General features: G+C 30.9%; 1 protein-coding gene and 1 long non-coding RNA gene across 7 annotated transcripts in view; one reads left to right on the forward strand and one right to left on the reverse strand.

Annotated features, from left to right (window-relative positions):
• Positions 1–14,923, forward strand: part of LOC116435181 (uncharacterized) — a 37,808-nt gene that overhangs the window by 20,242 nt on the left and 2,643 nt on the right. Inside the window, exon 2 of the long non-coding RNA XR_012999674.1 lies at positions 12,137–13,964. This is a non-coding gene — a long non-coding RNA (uncharacterized LOC116435181). The remainder of the gene's footprint in view (positions 1–12,136; positions 13,965–14,923) is intronic.
• LOC116435180 (cysteine-rich secretory protein 2) overlaps positions 1–14,923 on the reverse strand; it is a 218,779-nt gene that overhangs the window by 8,534 nt on the left and 195,322 nt on the right. The gene's annotated exons all lie outside the window — the stretch shown is intronic.

A 14,923-nucleotide genomic window follows, 5' to 3' on the forward strand; every position in this document is an offset into this window, starting at 1 on the left:
AAAAGTTACAGCGGGTCCACTCGTAACTATTAATTCAAGCACGACTTGTTGCGAATCCCTTACTAATAATCTCGTATTTATCTAGCTACTTCCGTTCGTTCCAGTTCGGGATAAGCTTCGCCTGATCTTCGTGACAATTAAGTCCTGCGATTCAGCTCGAGGAAAATGCCCAAGTTTTACCGATCCCATGATGTTCCTTTTTTTCTGCGTCTCCGAAGCGGCTAGGAATGATCTTAAGCCAATTTCCAAACGGACCTGAGGCTACAATTAATTTACATTTAGAGTATTTCCCGTGGACTCGGCTATTCCGGTCGCAATCATCGCGCAGTGTTTTGAATTCAAATGCCCGCCACCGTTATCCGGCTTGTATTTGTGAAATTAATTACGAGGATCGCGCCATCGTGGCGTGAAACGGAAAATATCGCCAAAGGCTGCCACGTGATGCGGTTTATTTATTAGTCACGGAGGGAAAATTGTGATTTGAATCTGATTAAACGCTCCTAGGAGGAAATACTGGGTTAACGCGTAAAAAAGATCCACTATAAGTAGGACATAAGGTATTTATGTATTATACCGACTGCCTTTGCTTTTAAGAAATCAGATATTAATGATAATAGTAATAATAATGATAATGATAATAATAGAATATCGGCACATTGTTGACCGGTCACGAGAGTTAACTGATGTTTGCACCTGCATCAACTATTCCAGTTTTTGAAAAACAAGGCAATATAGAATATTGCACAAGTAAGATATTCAAAGTTATATAAAAGATATGTCCAAAGTTTCATTTCAATTCATCATGTATAAATAAAGTATATCAAAATTTATTTAGATTACTTCACTTTCATATTTAATTACGGGATAATAACCTGTAATATGGGATAGCTTCTGCGTAAAATTGCCGCCCAACAATGTGTCAGAAAATCAGATATTAACCAGTTAACAGTGGAATTCTGTTTGAAAAATTACTCATTGTGCGCGAAATTAAATTAAGTAATAAAGTGCATACTCGTTAAACGTAGAGCAAATGTTTCTATAATATATTCTAACGAAGTATCAAAGCAAAACGAAGAATAATTATATACACATTTATCTGAAAAAATCAATAATTGATTGTTGAAAAAATTAGTACCATTTTGCGTTTTAAAACGACGTGTGTATTGGTCGAACGCAGTTATCTGGTCAATGATAACAGTAATAATAATGATAATAACAATTAAAATAAATAATTAAAATATTAACTCTTTGCACGCGAAGCAATTTCAACAGAAACATATTCCCGTGTAAATACATGATACGTGTATAAAAAGAAAAGTTACAGATGTATTTTATTGTCATTGTAATGAAAACGGTTAAATAAATCTCACTAACAGGTTACAGATACACATGTTATAACACATTTAATGACAAAGCTTTACAGTTTACAATGACTCCGCTCCGAAGCTCTCGAGTGCTAAAGGTTAATATTGTGTTGTAATATTAAATATTCGGTCATGTAATATGAAATATCGGATTTTGCGGAGAAAAGGGAATTTTATCTGATGTTCTAAAAGATGTTTATTCAATGAAAATATGGTCTATTCGATTCGATACACTTCTGCCAGAGTGTTTTTAATGAATATATCCCTTTTTCGAAAAATTCAGAATGTTTAGAATGAATAAAGTCGAAAGATATCGTTATAAATTATTGTTTCGGGTTTACCATGCGGCTAATTTTGCAAAGAATCACCGAAACAAAATTTTGCAAATCAACGCTGCACAGTTTTTTCAGTCACAGCATTGTCCTCAAATGCTTTGTTCAAATTTTCAGTGGTTTTCGCAGCATTATTTCTAAGTTTGAATTCATATAAAAAAATTACATAACTTGGTGGTATCCATGTTTTCAAAAACGGCACAAGAAACAGTTATTATGGACAATGCGGAAGAACTCTTTTGCAAAAAATTACTCTGATAATCGACGATAAAACTGTTTAAGAGGTTATATGAGAAACAAACGAATAACAATAACAAGAGTACAAACATTTATGAGTAAGAAAAATCCAATATTTCATATTACACGACCTAATAAATTCAAGATGGTCTGTATAATATGCGTAAGTACGGTGTCATATTTCTGTGAACAAAACTTATAAAAGAGAGTTCAATTAATTTGATCAAGATAATAAATACTGCTTAAATTACCTTATGAAAGAGATTTTTTGCACACTGTAACGAGAAAGAAATTGCATCCTGTTTCGCTTGAATATTCAGTAAAACTATTGCTTGATTAAATGAAATATGCAGAAATGAATATGTTCTCAGATACATTCAACTAGTAACACTAAAACTACTGAGCAGTTAGAGTGACTTACTTCGAAGTTTTTATTAAAATTAGAACAACACGTTTCTTGAAATTTTAAGATTCTTTAATCTCGTATCTGTATAAATAGACAAATTTAATTTAAAATTGTTTCCAAAATTGCCTTCGTAATTTAAATAATTGCAAAATAAAAATTCTGAAGTTCTGAACTCACTTCATACCAATTATGTCATTATAATAACGTTTCTTTTTCAATTATATTTAATAATAACGTACCGGAGTATTCTATATTCATCTAAAAATAGTAGATAAACTCCTTTATTTCTTAATTTATTCAACAGTTAATGAAACTATCCATTCAGAAGACCTTCAGCTACTTTTAGATGAACTTAAAATTGTTTTCTGTAGATTTTGTTTTTTTTCATCCGACAGGAACCGTGATATACGGTTTCTACAAAATCCATTTCTATGCTAAAAGCACTTCGAGTCGCTTGAAACTGTGGGCAACTTTTTAATCGGAAAACTTCTTAATTACGGCAACAATGAAATCATTAATGCGCAGCTAGCCTAAGGTAAAATCATACAAGTTCTAATTAGGTATCTAGCTAAGGAAAGAAGGAAAAATATTCACACCGCTAAGAGAACAGTTATAAAAGCGTTTTCGAGTTATTAGAATCATTCTAAACTTAAAAAATTATTTGAAAAATATGAAATGTTTTTCAATGATAGTAAAATTAATATACTATTTTTGCATTGACAGAATCTTGCAAAACATGTTTTACCGTATTTTGTTCAAAACAAGTTTTATATATTACGTACAATATATAAAAAAAATATAATATAATCTTAAAGATGTAGAATTGTTTTTAATTCCTAATATTAAATATTAATAAAATTTTTACTATTCCCTATATTCTTATATTTTACTAATTGTGGAATTTAGTTTCATAAATCTCTCGTTCTGTACGCAATAAAATGCAATATGGTAATGGAAATTGGTTGGTTAATGGAAAATTAAAAACAAACACAGAAGAATAACATGTTTATCTGAAAAAAATAAAAAATTCATGGTTGTAAGAAGTAGTATTATTTCAAGCTTTAAGATGACGTGTATACTTGTCAAACGCAGTTAACTGGATAGTATCCTACAAGTACAAACGTAAGTCAATTGAAGTTTGCTTAAACAATTAAAAGTGCAAGACAGGAATTGTGATTATCAAAAAGCACAATAGGACAAAATAAACGATATTTGCATCAACTCTGTTTATGTGAGCTGTTTACAATGAATATAGATGCATGCTAGTATAAACCTATGTAGGTTTGCATGCTAGTATAAACCTATGTAGGAATAGCCTATGTATTCCAAAAGCGTACAAACCTGTATTCAAATGCAATGTACATTACATTATACTAAATAAACTGTTTTAATTTTCGTAAATTAGCATTATTAGAAATTTGTTTATCAGATATTTGTTCAATTGACATTATAAAATTAAATAAACTACATGATCTATTTCAACTATAATTATATCTATCATTGTTCTTAAAACTTTGTGTTTTTTATTGTTTGCCACTCTTTTTAAACGACAGTTTCGATATTTACATAGTTATGAAAGAAAATATTCAATAATATTTTATTATTATAAAAATTGTCCAATTCGTCGACTGTTTGTTACATAAACTTTATATTAATTTGTTGTTTATATCCATATTAATTGCTTGTGTACACTGGGTTTATTATTTTCTTCTTAACAGATGAAGGCTTGATATGTTTCTTCTTTTAATAAACACTGAAAATTGATGATTTTTATACGGTAATATAGCATAATTTTACGATCTAATGTTTTAATATTTTTTTACTAATACTTATCATTATATCTTAATAATCAGAATCAAGAATATTAAAAAATCAATTATGCGCTTGATATTTTGGAAACATTACTTGTTTTATAATTATTAAACGTAGATATTTATTAGAGTTTTCTATATTTCCGTATATTATTTCCGATCCATACATACATACACTATAATATTATCAATCCATTGTGTATTAATACTAAAACTACCGAGCGATTGAATTGACTTCCTGAAATTCCTCTGTGGAAACTCCAAGGATGCATCTATTAAGACTTTAATTGATTTACAATATAGTTTGTTCAATCATACGTACAGTTTAATCATTTCTCAGAGAAACATCCGTCATCTTTTTAATAATTGCAAAAAGAATAAATCAGGAAAGACTCACTTTTATATTTAATTACGGAATAATAACCAGTGACATGGGATAGCTTCTGCGTAAAATTTCCAGTCAACAATGTGTTAACAAAACAAAAGAAACTTTTGAAACAATCTAATAGAACCCATTACACACGAAAATGCAGAACGTGAAAAAAATTCGCATGACTTGATACGAGGAGACTCGTGAAACAATAATGTGAAAACAAGTAATTGATAATACCGTGGAATGATGTCATCAAACAACTCGAAAACGTAAGGACACTTCGTTCCTTCATTTTTATCTACCCGTTAAGAACTTCTGTAAACTTGAAGAATTCTCCTGGCGATTAAAGCTCGCGATATATCAACATTGACCTCGAAACTGTACGAGGGATCCTGTAACGCTCGAAAATTCCCCACAAAATATACTTGACGTACGACCTCTTCGGTTCACTGTGGCGACTATACGATTTTATGGAACCGGCAGTCGAGGCACCTTTGAATCGAGTATTAAATCCATTCGAAAAGATCCATTGTCCTCGATCAGATATCCTCTGCGACTTGTTCTGCCGTTTTATCGAAGCTTTCTTCTCTTCCTTCAGCCACCAGGATTTCCACATTTTTCTTCTAAATTTTCATTACGCAGAGCATCGCTATGAAGGGTATAAAGGTGATCGTGTAAAAAATCTGGATAATTCTTTATGTAAAAACAGGAAGGAAATATAGAATCGTGATATTTCATAGACGGAGATTACACCTGACCCTCCATTTACGCGAACGAGAGTGGTGTAAATAGAGTCTGTCGGTACAAAGGAAATCAAAATATTGGAAGGGAAATCTATTATGAGTTTCATAAATAAGGGAAAGTAGAGTAAAACAGTAAAACATGATTTTGAAATTAAATAGTTTGAATCAAATGAATTGACTGAATTCAAAGAAATTGAAAAAAATGTGTTGTTACAATCTTTATAAAGATTACATATGCAACCCAATGAATGCTCGGCAGTTCTAGTGTCAATTTCTAAATCTTCCTTTGGCAAATAAGAAACATAAATTCCGATTCGCCTTGGTGTAGGACAAAGTGGGGTAAAAAGGTCATGTAAAACGGGGCAGCAATGTTTTTCATAGGTAAGAGCTCGTATCGAGTTGATATCGCACAACATGGTTCTAATAAGTCCTCGATGTAATTTGAAAACGACAACAGAGCATTGCATGAGTTATTTTTCGGTTAAAAGCATTGGAAAGATATTCAACGAAAAAGTTTTAATGTTACATAGATGTTTGAAGCATTTTGTTAAATTTTTTGATTAAAAAATTGAACAAGATAATTACAGTACTGGATTCTACGTTCATTAAGTTGTACTTTTGACGCTTAAGTTGTTTTTTCATGTCATGGCAAAGTGTAAATTCTAAACAAAACATTTTAGCGCAGAGTGCCACAGGAGTTCTTTATTATGTGCTTCGTTTATAGTTTTAATTGGTTACGTGTAATCGTATTGATTTGTAACAAATTAGAATCGAAGATGAAACAGAAACTGACCAATTAGATTGCACTAGTGCAAAAAAAACAAGGTGACACATTTATTTGTGATTTTTTTATCATAAAATTAAATATATTTATAGATTATTTATATGAGATAACCATTAAATATATTCACTTGTTTGTATTTAAAATTATACAAAGAACACATTTTCTTATATACCTACTATGAAATACGATACAAAAATTTAAATGCTTTCTTAGAAAATATTGTAATATTATAATTTTGAAATTCTTTACCTTCAACCTTAAAAGAAAGTTATAAATTAAATCATGGTAATACATGCAAAAGATGGAAAGAAAATTAATGGAAACGATTTAAAATTCGTAATGCTAAGGAGAAAATATTAGAAAAAGATGTTTGTTGTTTGTTAAGTAATTTATAAATAAGCCATTAGATGTTATTTGGAGCTGGTGAGGCATATTCTAATCAAAATTCGAATTATAAACAGTACGAAATGAAGACAGTATGATGCAAAGTATTATATTATTTTTATGCACTAAATATTCAATCAATCTTCAAGCACGGTGGAAGCGCTACAATGTCGTTTGGATTTGCTTCTCTGAGAAACGTGTTTAAAATTTAGTTAGCACTGATGGAAGAATCACTGGTGTTTGCTATGGTAACACCTTAACTAGGAATTTATTGCAATCGCCAGAAAAAGTGCGCTTTGAAAAGTTTATCTTTCAGCAGGATAACGACTCTGAACACACTTTAAAAGTCCCATCTTCCTTTTTTATCGGAAAGAAAGTTGAAAAACTCGAGTACCTATCGTAATCAGCAGATCGCAATCCCACTGAGAATTTTCCATTACCATATCCTTTTGAGTTTCCGTACAAAAGACACATTTTGCAAAGCAGTATAACGAAAGTAATATGCTTTTCCAATAAATGTATTGCAAAGTTTAACTTATTCTATACTAAGGAAGCTACGCGCTTTATTAAAATATAAGTATTCAAGTATATGTAGAAACGTGACGAATATAATCACAGAAATATGTAATTAACCTTTTACAGTCCGAATTATTTAAATGATTTATAAAATTTTTCAGAAAGACGAATCAACATAAATACTTAAAACTTGAGTTTATTGAATATTAACACAAGTAAATATTGATCTAAACGAAATTTAATTTTTTACTTTTTTAATTTCTTTGTTCAATCTGCTCTTTATGATGTACATATTTTTTATGGAATGTTGATTTTTCAATCCATGGCGTTATAAGACCACTGGCATATAATAAAGAACGAAGTTCCTGGAGTTATTAACAGTTTTAGAACTATCACTATCATTCGTTCTTAATAAACGCAAGTGAGAAACTATTTCACTGTGAATTCTAAAATAAATCTACAATTCATAGTGAACATAAAATCCTTATTGCCTCTTCAGAATTCATTAAAAATTAAGAAACTCTGACAATCAGAATTAGAGAGAAGAACGTAAAACAATATTAGTTTTGTTGGAAAGTTAAACTTACAAATAAATGAATACTGGAACTACCGACCAGTAAAATTGATTATTCTATATTTCCTTATAAAACTTATAAAAATACATGTATTGAGATTTTAATTTCCTTGTATTCTAGTTTGTATTTATCTACATCAATTTATTGAGGAATTTCTGAGAAAATCATCTGTGTCTTTCCCATAATTGCGAAAGAAGAGTTCCAAAATACGTTAGTTTGACCCATTTGGTAGTTTTAGTGTTAAACTTACTGTCAGTACTAATTTCTTCATTCGTTTCATTATACTAAATAAGAACATACAATCTTTTGTTTTTCTGCATGATATATACATATTTATGAAAAATTCAGTAAGCTATAGCTCCAAACCAAGAAACAATGATATTTTCTGCATCATTTGTCTTCTAAAGCAGAAATATACACATTATTTGCAGAACCAGAACAGTTAGGGATCCATAAACCTTTTAAAAGTGATTTTCTACATTTTCATTTGTTATTCATTTATTCTACAACTTTGTACACCATCGTTTCATCTCTTTGTCCATTTTTTACGGCCACTTCAATTCTCTGATCCTCAGTTTTATTTGCCATCTACTAATTGTCTGTTTCCACTCGCTCGTCCTTTCATCCTCGGATTCTCTGTCTAAATGTGCTCATTCTTGCATGCATTATCGTCGTTTCACTCTCTTGCTTCCTTTGTAACACACTCGTCTTTCCAGACCGATTCCAATTACATCTCCCTTTTCCATATTCAACTTCCATTTTCGTCTTGCCAGTCTTTCCGCATGGGATTTTTTTACTTTTAATTTCGCGAGTTTTAGTGCTCCCACGCTTTCATTCGTCCCATCGATTCTGAGAACACGGGCAATCCTCTTTCACCGCTTTTGGGAACGGTCCTTTTTTTTGAAAAACTTTTTTCCTCGGGAGTTCTCTCTATCCTGTCCAGGTTTTATGATTAACATCGTTCCTCTTCAGCTGGCGCCTAGTCCACTTCGTTTTCATATAGTCGGTCTTTTTTTCCATCTTTTAATCAATTAACTGCGTGCGACAAATATATACACCATCTTAAAGCTTGAAATGATACTAATTCTTTCAACCGCCGATGCTTCATTTTTTCAGATGAACATGTAATTCTTCTTGGCTTTTCATTAAAATATATCCTAGGTGCATTTGTCCTACTTTTGACGAGTACACATGTGATTGTTAAATTTTATTGTGTGCACAATGAGAGATTTTTAAAACTAAATTCTATAATTAACGGATTAACCAGTTGGCTGTGTTTGACAAGTATGCATGTCATCTTATAATCCAAATGCTATTAATTTTTTCAACGCTAAATTCTTTATTTTTCAAATAAACATGTTCTTCTTTGTTTTGCTTTGGTTTCTCGCTGAAAAATATCCTAGGTGCATCCATCCTGCGTTTGACAAGTGCACACTTCATTTTTTTATTTTACTGCGCGCAAAACGAGAGATTTTTTAAACGATATTCCACAGTTAATAGGTTAACGCGTTCGCGGACGTGAATGCTATATCGTTGATTTTCATTGTGACGAAAAATGACATGCACGCTGTAACGTTCAAATTTATAAGACACATTATCATGTATTTAATTCTACATAGCCTTTATTTCTTGAAATTATTATGCACTTTAATCGTCGGAGTACTAAAAAAATCGCCTGTCTATTTTTGTAGCTCATTAAGGTTTTCACTGTCGGCGAACGTGTTAAGCTCATTATATAAGGTATCCTGCTTTAATTTTCGTGTAAAGACTTTGAAAAATACGGCGGAAAGAATAAATATTTTTGAAGCATTACTAAATTTTAAGACATTTATCCCTTTCGTCCCTGAATATGTATTATTTCATAGAAATTTTGCGAAGAAAAACATACGGTTGCGCACTAATCAGCCAAAACACGTACTGACAGCTGATTAACAGTTAAGCGACCAGCCATAAACAAAGGGCTCCGCCTGGTACAGTTTTCCTTTTATCTTTAAGGCGTTTCCTAACTCTCCGGTAATTTAATCCCTTGCCCTATGATTTATTTCTTAACCATGATCATTACAACTACTTTATTGTTAACAATTGATTGGAAACAGAAAAATTTTTTTGTTAATTCTACGTCTACGTTTACTTCAAAGGTTGACGAGTGATAATAGAAGATGAATATTTAATTTATATTTAAAAAATAAATCACACTTGAATCTTTAAATTCGGTTTAAAATTTTTTTCACGAGTCTGACACAATATTGTAGATCAGAAGGTTAACCCGTTAAGTGTCGGATTTAGTTTAAGAAATCTCTTATTGTGTGCGCAATAAAATCAAATAATGAAGTATATACTCGTAAAATACAGGCCAAACGCAATTATAATATATATTAACAAAAAACTAAAGCGAAACGAAGAAAAAATACATGTTTGTCTAAAAAAATAAATAATCCATCGTTGATAAAATTAACACCATTCAGTGTTTTAAGACGACGTGTATACTCGTCAAATCCAGTTAACTGGTTAAAATGTTCGTGGTACCTATGTGTACCATGCGGAAGAAAGGATTAAATTTATATTACTGATTTAATCCCTCTATGGTGGGAGTAGGGTCCTTCTAACTTAACTATAGGAATTGTTCGGTGATCGGGTCACTTTTGACCTGCGGTAAAATTATACAGATACCAATTGAATTTTTTCTACTTCGTTTCTTCAACCTGTCTCATGGTAGATGGATAATTTCGAATTCTACCTTTGCAAGCGGAATTAGAAATCGAATAACGAATGTTAGAATAGTTCGAAAAATTACGTTGTTTCATGTTAAATGTTTTATTTTTAATGATATCTTATTTTTAACGGTCTCACAGATAGTTGATATGATTACAGAATATAAACTATTCATAATTTCAATAATTGAACATTATAATGTCACTAAAACGCAGCTGCTAAACCGAGGGGAGGAATATTATCTATTAATTACTGTTCATTTATAATGTTAATAGTAGTTAATACTTATTTTATGGTCTGTCTACTTACTTTTGTCCCACTGTCACTAACTAATTTATTAATAACGTGCAATTCATTATAACTTAAATATAAATATTAATTTCAAGTGTTAACTAAATAATGTATATATTTTGAAAATAAATACCTAATAACCCTCATTTTCATGACACAGTTATTTTTTACTTTCCTCCATTATTATATATGTAAGCGTAATATTAACAATTAACCCTTTGCACTCGGAAGCTTTTCACTAGAAACATTCGACACTTTCCGATAAAACGTAGATGACATTATTTGAAACGAACTAGTGAGAAAACATACGTAAATTAAGAAACAAAGCTATTTTATATAAATACTTCACATATTGATGCATTGTACAAAACTTAATGTTATATATAACACTTTGTAATTTTGTTATATCAAATCAAATGGTGATTGGAAGTTACCTTTCGAGTTCAAAGGGTTAAAGGTATACATAAGATTTGATGCATAATTCTGTGTATGTGTATAATGTATTCTATGTAACGTATATTTATTTGACGTATAATTGTATCGCTTTCGGTGATTTTAAAAGAATTGCAGTACATGCACAAAAATCGAAAAACTGTGACAGCGTTGCACAATATGGAAGTAAAAAATTCAATAATCTATAGTATCATAAAAATGATGGCAATATTCAGAAGATTTTCCCTTGAAAATCGAAATGAAAATTGAAAAAGGGAAGAATTCCCTTGCACGCCAGCATCAAAGGAAATTGAAGAATACTCGGGTAAAGAACTAGTTTCTGCTTGAATGGAAAGCGAATTCTATGCTTCTGTATTATAAGGATCTTCAAGAACTCTTCTTGAAGATAGCAGTTGAACTACTGAATAATGAGTAGAAAAATGTTAGACACGCTATTACATGTAAATTAGTTATAACATTACAATAAACGCATGTGTTTTCAACCCAGCTTTAACAATGCTCATTCAGCTCAAAATCAGAATTTAATTTTTAAATTTTTAAATGCTCTTTAAATGCAATATATCCTTTGACAGAAATTACTGAAATATTAAAAAATAGATATATAAATAGATATATAAATATAAATATAAATGTAAATACAAGTACAAGTACAAGTACAAGTACAAGTGCGAGTGCAAGTGCGAGTGCAAGTGCGAGTGCGAGTGCGAGTGCGAGTGCGAGTGCGAGTGCGAGTGCGAGTGCGAGTGTGAGTATAAGTGCAAGTACAAGTGCAAGTGCAAGTACAAGTACAAGTACAAGTACAAGTACAAGTACAAGTACAAGTACAAGTACAAGTACAAGTACAAGTACAAGTACAAGTACAAATACAAGTACAAGTACAAATACAAATATAAATATAAATATAAATACAAATATAAATATAAATATAAATATAAATATAAATATAAATATAAATATAAATATAAATATAAATATAAATATAAATATAAATATAAATATAAATATAAATATATCAACATATTTATATTCATATATTATATAAAATTATATTCATATAGACAGATTTATATTCTTCATCTTCAGAGCATCATCTTATGCGATATAATTTCCAATCAAAATTTGGACAATATCAACTTTACTTTTTCTATGTTTCAGAATACAAAACTGGGATTGTTACAAATGTGTGGCTTTTGTAGCACACATGTTAAAGGACCAACCAAATGGAAATCTAACCGTGTTGTGTCGGTACTCTGAGAAGGATGTGGAAGGATTTCTGTAGGTGTAGAATGCTTGCAGTTTCTTTTTGGTTTTGTGGTTCCTGTTCGACTCTGCATTATCGTACTGGGAAAACACTCCTTTGGACAACAAACCGCGTCGTTTGTTGCGAATTGCTGACCGAACAGGATCCAAAACATGAAGATAGTAGTCACTTGTTACTATTTTCTTTCCTTTGCGACTACATGGGTGACCCTCACAATTTTGCACTGCGATAATACAATAACACTAATAGTAATAATAATCGTAATATTAATACGCACGTCCGTACTCATTTTGTAATTTATTAAAGTACTTTGAGTATGATCAAATGGATTGGATAATCAGATTTACATAAAAGTATTTTTCATATAATACCTTGGTGTTTCAAACTTATTTAATTGGAACTTACTGACAAGTTTCTCAAAAGAAAGATAATATTAAGATTTTGTTTTTACTTGCGAACTTTTCTACAACTTAACAGAATTTCAATTTCTTTCAAAAACCGAGTAAAATTAAAATATTGATTTTTATTAATATGACGTAGATCTTGTAATCTCTCGTATTATAACATCGCAATAATCTCGCAGAGCATGTTCTAAACTAATCTTAATAAACCTGAATATTTGCTATCAGATTTTTATCTCACAACTATGCGTTATTCTATATTCTGTAGTTAAAAAGGGAGAAACAAATAATTCAATGGTTATTTGTTAGAGTAAATGTTATTTTGCCATAAATATAGAATTCCCTGTCCTTCAAACAAATGAGTAACAAGAAGGTATCTCTAATCAGTAGAACTTTAAATGATACAAGATAAGGTATAATTTATTATCTTACTTGATAAGCTTTCCTTTTCTTGCTTGCATAAGTTAAATTTCAGCTTTGATGTAAACAAGTCTTGCATTGTATGTGTAAGTAAAGAAAAACGTAACATTAAAATAGATAAACATAGTAAACGAAATGCAATGATTAGAATAAAAGAATAATAACGGAGTTTATTGCAATTAACAAATAATTATTATTCAAACCAGGATTTCATATAATAAGAATTTATCCACTCAATAACACAAATATTTATAAAACAATCATTCCTGACATCGAAACAAATCTTGACATCGGTTCAGAGATTGCACACTTCTAAAGCCCCTAATTATCAGTTTTAACGGTAAAGAACGACGTGCGAATTGCAAGTCGCCAACTCGTTTCACACCTCGTTTCCTCTCGATCGCAATTTTTTCTGTCCGTTCTAATTCCTCGGCAAATTCATTCTCGTTTCTGTTCTAACCGGAACCATATATCTTCAGGCGAGTCGCACACGCGCGCGCGCGCGTACGCGTGTCTAATATTTCCTCGGCTCGATACCGGCGGGTAAAAAAGACGAACGGAGAGAATTTAAATTACGCAGCCGCTTCCTTTTTCTCCCCCCTCGCGGCAAGTGCCGTCATAAATTTGTTTCTCCGCCGCAATTTTCCAGATTATGCTTTTCCCGTGGCCTCTCGGAATCTCCGTGATTCGCAGAAGAAACTTCTCGATTGCAATGATCCACTTGTATACATTTTCATCCGCCATAGAGCGAGTTTCCAGCGGAACGAACATCGAGCCGGCAATAATCACGTCATTACCTCGAATGAACGATATGAACCAGCTTAACGGTGCACGTTGGCGATAAATTGTGCGAGACACTTTTGTTAGACGGTTTTCACGAGGGATGTTGACGATAAGATAGGTAATTAACTTTGTATTTGTACTTTTAGAGCCTTTAACCCATTGGTTTGTAATATGGTGACTCATAATGAAGATTTGAAACTGAATCCGACAAATCTGAATGTTATTTACTTTAGTTTTAAATATAAATTAAATAGGTTAATTAAAATCGATAAAAGTAATCGGAAATAGCAATAAATACGTGTGAAATTGTAACATTTTATATTTAATCAGGTAACAGCGGAATTATTGTAATAAAATACTAAAGAAAAATAAAAAATCTCTACTTGAGAAAACAAGTAACTAGTTGTTGAAAAATTAGTATCATTTTGGGTGTCAAGGTAACAGGTATATTCGTCAGACAGTTGTTAACTGGTTAACTGATTTATCACTAAAGCTTTCCATTTAATGGGGATTATAGTGTCCTTGATTGACGTTGATCGCTATGAGTATTTAGAACGATTCGTGTAACATTAGTTACCGTATCATAATAACGGCAAATGGTATTAGAATTAGTTATTAATAGTTTGGTATTGTAGTTTTTAAGTTATACTATTATTTAGTTACTCGTGTTACTAAATATTTTGATTCGATATCAGTTTTATTCTTGTAGTTTTTTCCTAGTATTTTGGACGCTCCGGTCATCGGTGACCATCGTGGTGGTTTATATGTCAAAAATTAACGTAGTTAAAAAAAATTGAATAACTGAGTAAATTATTGGATTAAAGTATATGTACACTTCGTTTGATCAATCAGAAACATAAATGTATCGTTTGAACGCGGAATGATGCCGAACGTTTGTTGAGTTTTTAATAATTTAATACTTTTATTAAATACACAAATTGCAAGATACCACAAACATGTAAAATATAAATATAACTCGATAAAAAAACCATTATCCGAGCAATAAACAAAATATAATATGTTAAATACGTAGATATATATCAATTCATATACACACTTGTATAACAACAATTAATT

This window comes from Nomia melanderi, chromosome 11 (genome assembly GCF_051020985.1).
Source record: "Nomia melanderi isolate GNS246 chromosome 11, iyNomMela1, whole genome shotgun sequence".
In the NCBI taxonomy this organism is placed as follows: domain Eukaryota; kingdom Metazoa; phylum Arthropoda; class Insecta; order Hymenoptera; family Halictidae; genus Nomia; species Nomia melanderi.